This window comes from Mustela erminea, chromosome X (assembly GCF_009829155.1).
Source record: "Mustela erminea isolate mMusErm1 chromosome X, mMusErm1.Pri, whole genome shotgun sequence".
Lineage (NCBI taxonomy): Eukaryota > Metazoa > Chordata > Mammalia > Carnivora > Mustelidae > Mustela > Mustela erminea.
In genome coordinates this window covers 38,561,222-38,567,504 of record NC_045635.1, presented here as the reverse complement: position 1 = coordinate 38,567,504, position 6,283 = coordinate 38,561,222, and positions in this window count along the sequence as shown.

Here is a 6,283-nt window from a genome sequence, read left to right as displayed (position 1 = left end):
AGCTCATTTCCTTTGAGCACTGACTAGGATTCCACTGTCTGGATATATGACGGTTTGTTTATCTGTTCACCTACTGAAAACATCTTGGTTGTTTCCAAGTTTTGGCAATTATGAGTTAAGCTGCTATAAATATCCATGTGCAGGTTTTGTGTGGACGTAGTTTTCCACTCTTTTGGGTAAATACCAAGGAATGCTACTGCTGGATCATATGGTTAGAGTGTGTTCAGTTTTGCAAGAAACTGCCAAATTGTCTTCCAAAGTGGCTATACAGTTTTTGCATTTCTATCCACAATGAATGAGAGTTCCTGTTGCTCCACATCCTCGCTGGTATTTGGTGTTGTCAGTGTTCTGGATTTTGGCCATTCTAATAGGCATGTAGTGGTAGCTCACTGTCATTTTAATTTGCATTTCCCCAATGATATACGATGTGGAGCATCTCTTCAGACACTCATTCACCATCTGTATGTCTTCTTGGGTGAGGTGTCTGGTCAGGGCTTCTCCCCATTTTTTAATCAGGTTGTTTGTTGTCTTATATTTGAGTGAAGTCTTCTTCGTATATTTTGGATACAAGTCCTTTATCTGATGAGTCTTTTGCAAATGTTTTCTCCCAGTCTGTGGCTTTTCTTTTTATTCTCTTAAACCTATCTTTCGCAGAGCAGAAGTTTTCATTTTAATGAAGTCTAGCTGATCAGTTAATTATTTAAAGAATTGTACCTTTGATATTGTAAGGGAAACTTTAATTTATTTTAGTCAATTTATTTTTATTCCTTCTCTTCTTTTTCTTCTCCAGCTTTTTTGAGAGGTTGACATATAACATTGTATAAATGCAAGGTGTACAATGTGTTGATTTGCTGTACATGTATTGCAGAAAGATCACCTCCATAGCCTTAGCTAACATCTCCAACAGGTCACATAATTATTCATCTTCTAAATGAAATTTTGTACCTTTTGACCAACATCTCATTTCCCCCACCTCCAGTCTTGGTAACTGCCTCTACTTTATGTTTCTAAGCCTTCAGTCTTTTTAAATTCCACATTTTAAGGGAAATTATATGGTATTTGGCTTTCTCAGTCTGACTTATTCCACTTAGTATAATGCCTTCCCAGTCCATCCAAATTATTGCAAATGGCAGGATCGACTTCTTTTTCAGGGCCAAATAATATTCCTGAGTGTGTGAGTGTGTGTGTGTGTGTGAGAGAGAGAGAGAGAGAGATCTTCTTTATCCATTTATCTGTTGACAGACACTTAGGTTGTTTCCATATCTTGGCTATCATGAATAATGCTACAATGAACAGGGTGTACATATACTTTTTCAATATCTTCTTTTCATTTCCTTTAGATATGAACCCAGGAGTGGAATTGTTGAATCATACAGTAGTTCTAATTGTAATTTTTTGAGAAACCAAGAAGAGCTTTTTTTTAAAGACTTTATTTATTTAATTGAGAGATAGAGAGTATGAGCAGGAGGAGGGCAGAGTGAATGGGAGAAGAAGGCTCTCCACTGAGCAGGGAGTCCTGATGTGGGGCTCAATCCCAGGACTCCAGGACAATGACCTGAGCTGAAGGCAGACACTTAACCGACTGAGCCACTCTGGTGCCCTGAAGAGCCGATTTCTTAATAAGGCTACACGCTGAGGTACTCGAGTTTAGGACTTCTGACATACCGTTTTTGAAGGGGACACAATTCAACCAATAACAAAACTGAAACTCTCTATACTGGCCAATAAAACTTTATGTGATATATACAACTCCCCCTCTCATCTCTGAGACATCTCTTAGCACTTGCCCCTCTCTCTCTTTCCAGCCACCTTGGCATTTCTGCTTACCAAGTTTACTCTCAGCATTTAATTTCAAATATCACCCCCTCCCCGCACTGAGAGACCAAGTCTGATCACCTTATTCACTCAGCCCTCTCCCTGGGCTAATTCAGTTGACCTTTATCTCATTACTGTTCTGTTTTCCTCTTAGCATATGTCACCCTCTGAAGTCACCTGGTGTGTCTCAATGTGGCCGATGTTATCAGTTGTCTACGCAACCATTGTTCATCCTCTGTTATCGCGAAGAATCTGACTATGTCCCATGGGCCATGCTCCCAGCTCGGGGCGTGGACCATTACGGCACCAGGCCAGTCACAGCCACTGTGCTTCCCTTTGAAGAGATCACTGTTGGGGGGAGGGGGGAACAATGTGGCTACATTCTGGTCAGTGGGATGCAAGGGTATCCCCTGGGGTTTCTGGAAAGATTTTCTTTCTGACTAAAGAAGCAGGCAAAGAGCAAGCTCGTTTTTCCTTTTCCTCTTGATTCCTGTCCTGAATTTAGAGGTGATTTCTAGAGCTCCACTGGCTGTCTAGTGTTCACAAATTAACCTGCGGGAGCACAGACACCAACAGTGCTGAGCCTGATGGAAGGTGGAGGGAACTCGAGGTTTTGACGATACTGCGGCCATTGTACCCACCCTAGACCTACCTGCTTCTTGATGAAGGACCATAACTGTCCTTATGTTTTAAGCTACTGAGACTCAATCTTAAAATAAATAAATAAAAATAAAAGCTAAAGTTCTGGGGGGCATCTGGGGTGGTGCAGTCAGGATGTGGTCTCTGGGTCGTGAGATCAGGCTTCACACTCAGCCCGACATCTGCTTGAGATTCTGTCTCTCCCTCTGCCTCTCCTGCTCGTGCTCTGTCTCTCTCTCTCTCTCTAAATAAGTGAAATCTTAAAATAAATAAATAAAAACAAGCTACTGAGACTCAAGGCTTTTTGGTTATTTGCCTTGAAAGTGTCTTAACTGACATACTCCTCCACCATCACCATAGAAACGTTTCTGTTGTATCTAGTCCTGGAATCCCCAGGTTGAGAACATCTGGAAGGTAGAAGACACTCAAAGAATACTTGTTGGGTGGACATATGGATGGATGAAAGCGCCCATTTTCTATGTACCTTGGAGCCTCTGTCTCTGTCCTTTCCTTCGGTACACATAACTCTTCTTTTGTCCTGGGCTGCCTTTCCATTCTAGTCTCTCCATCAGGACCTCGTCTTGCCCAGGTCTGAGCCTGCCTTCTCCTCTGTTCACCCTGGGATTAGGCCCAGCCAAGCTTCTGACTATGTGCTTCTCTACAAACCCACGTTCATCCGTCCTCTGGTTCCCACTTGGTGCCTTCAAAGCCCAGACCCAGTGCACTACTCCTGGACGTACCAGAACCAATCTTACTGTACCTATTGCTTTTTTTGGCAGCCAGGGTCCCATTCTACCTGGCAGTGTTTTCATAAGCAAACATTTCTCTTTTCCTAGTAGTATCCTAAATGCCCAAAGAACCAAATCCATTTTTGTTTTTTAAGATTTTGTTTATTTATTTATTTGACAGACAGAGATCACAAGTAAGCAGAGAAGCAGGCAGAGAGAGAGCGGGGAAGAAGCAGGCTCCCCGCTCAGCAGGGAGCGCAATGCGGGACTCGATCCCAGGGCCCTGAAATTATGACCTGAGCCGAAGGCAGAGGCTTTAACCCACTGAGCCATCCAGGTGCCCCCCAAATCCATTTCTTGCTTTGATTTGTACCTCTCACAAATAGCAGGTCATAACTATAAAAACTCTGTTTGGTGAATTTCTGTTAAATGGGGGCAGCATGGCCTGGTGGTTAAGCTATCGCCCTTTGAGGACAGGAAAGCCAGAGCTTGTATCTGCTATTTGCTTTTGCTGTGCCAACCACAGGGAAGTTGCCTAACCTCCCAGAGCTTCAATTTCATCATTTATGAGAGAGAATAATAGTATTTACCTGACAGATAAATACTGTGTTTAAGAGAGAGATTGTGTATCTCTCTAAAAGAGAGAATACATACAGAATATTTGGCTCAGAGCCCAGGGGAGAATACACACCCATTAAATAGTTATTATTATTATTATTTTTTAAAGATTTTATTTATTTACTTGACAGAGAGAGATCACAAGTAGGCAGAGAGGCAGGCAGAGAGAGAGAGGAAGAAGCAGGCTCCCCGCCAAGCAGGGAGCCCGATGCGGGACTCGATCCCAGGACCCTGAGATCATGACCTGAGCCAAAGGCAGCGGCTTAACCCACTGAGCCACCCAGGCACCCAATAGTTATTATTATTGATAGGTATTTTTGAATGAATGCTATCTATCATATTCATGAAGATGGTAAAATTACTACTATTCTCATAGATAGTTATAAACCATGCCTAGCAGATTATGCTGGGATGTGGGATTTTAAACACACACACACACACACACACACACATACCCCTACCTTTATCCATGCAGATATGATATCACATTTTATGGGTTTTCAGCGGGTACCTTGATAAGTATTGATATTGACATAAGAACTATGGGACTTGTTAGCTGCCCACATAGGAATTTCCTACCTTTGAAATTTTACAACAGAGACTATAGCAGACCGACAATGAATCTGAAAACATTTGCTTATTTAGAAAAAGGAAGTAGGAAGAAGTAAAGGCCATTTATATGCCAAGGATGTTGGTGCGCCTAAATTTGGAAAATGTAATGTTCAAATCAGGACTCCTCGTTGCCAGGCTCAAAAAGTGTCTCTAGATCATGAAAGCAGAAAGGAATTTATTGGCAGGATCTTGGTGGGTATGGTGATGGAAGGCAGTTCACAGAATCACCAGGAAAGCTGAAGATCCAGGCTTATAAAACGGTGAATACAGATGTAGCCCCAAAAAGCAGATTGCTGAGGATGCCTTCTCAGACCCTATGTCCCCAGGACAACCATCATCGATCACATGGCTGGGCTCTGTGGCCGCTGATGTTGGCTGTCGCATCCTCTGGGCTCTCCATTCCAGTGCAACCAGAGAGAATGAACCTTGAATGCCTGCACACCTTGGCCACTGTTCCTGGATGGCACATTTGGTGAGCCAAGCCTGGTCGCACCTGGCTGTCCAGCTGCCCAAAGAGGAGAAAGGGCATACCTGCTCCCCTCAGTTTCTATAGGGAGGAAGCAGGACCTGTCTTGGGATTCCTCATCCCTTCACGGGTGTTTGGCTGCTGGGAGACTCCCCTAAATTGTCCCTAGAGCTACGAAGAAAGAGAGAGAGACAACCCAAAAGCAATACCCGAAATGAAAGGCTCAGAAGGGATCCCTTCCAGCTGATAGACACTCCCTTCTCTACACAGTGACCTTTCTGCAAAGCATGATGATGTGATGAAAAGGGTTGCTGTTGCCAGATACCTACTGGTAGGCTCAGAAACGCGTCTTCTGGAGCCCGATGGGTGGAGGCAAAGGCTTTCTCAGGAAAGGGACAGCAGATGGTATTCTTTGCCACCCCTGAAAGAAAAACGGCTGGGGGAAGCAGTGGGGCTCCATCTGGGAGGAAGCCTGTCTTCTGTGGCCAAGCAGTCAATGTGTTTGCAATCCTTACACTTTCTGCGGGGTTCTCGCGGAAGGGCAGATGGTAGAAGGCTGAAAAATTGCAACCAGGAAGAACCGTACCTCTTTGCATTACTTCGGAACAGACAAAACGGCTCTGAGAACCTAAGGCAAAAGATCATAGGGGGGAATGGGGGAACATATGCCGGGAAAGGCACAAATGATTTATTAAGGGAGATAAAAAGGTGGATGGGCATCAGGCTCTGATATTTGAAAATGTTGGTGGCCGAAGAGTTTATACTGCCTCCCAATCTGACCCACAGGATTGAGCCAGAAAATGTGTTCATGACTGTTTCCATGGCTCTTAGTCAGCTCCAAGTCATTTCCCCTTTCAGATTATTTCCATTTTAAGGCCCAATTTCCATTTGCTGTTTGATCTTCTGCTCTTAAGACATTCAGCCAATATCACCATCGGCCTCGTGCCAGGTTTTCTTGCGAGGCTTTGAACTTGTCCTTTATCCTTTATCCTTGTAGGTGGACTCCGTTTGTAACTGGCAGCTCCCAGGTAGGCAGGGTTTCGCTGAAAAGGTGGAGGTCAGACTGAAAACCGGAAAACCCCTCTTGTAAACACCAGTGGCCGTTTGGAATAAAAAGTTCTGTGGCAAAGTAATGATGTGATAATCAATTTATTAATGACTAACAAATGATTTGCTACAGTTGAACATGACAGTTCCGGCATTAACAATTATATGGAGCTCTTGAGAGAAATTTCTTCTTCAGTTTTAGGATTATATTTACTCTACCCTGAAATGCCTTTTTAAAAAATATTCTCAGTTTAATTCTTCAGTAGTGTTAATAAAAAAAAAAAAATTATTCTGGGGTTGGGTCCGTCTGACAGAAATTAAGTTATAAATGGTTCAGTGGTTCTTTGTGTCGTCCATC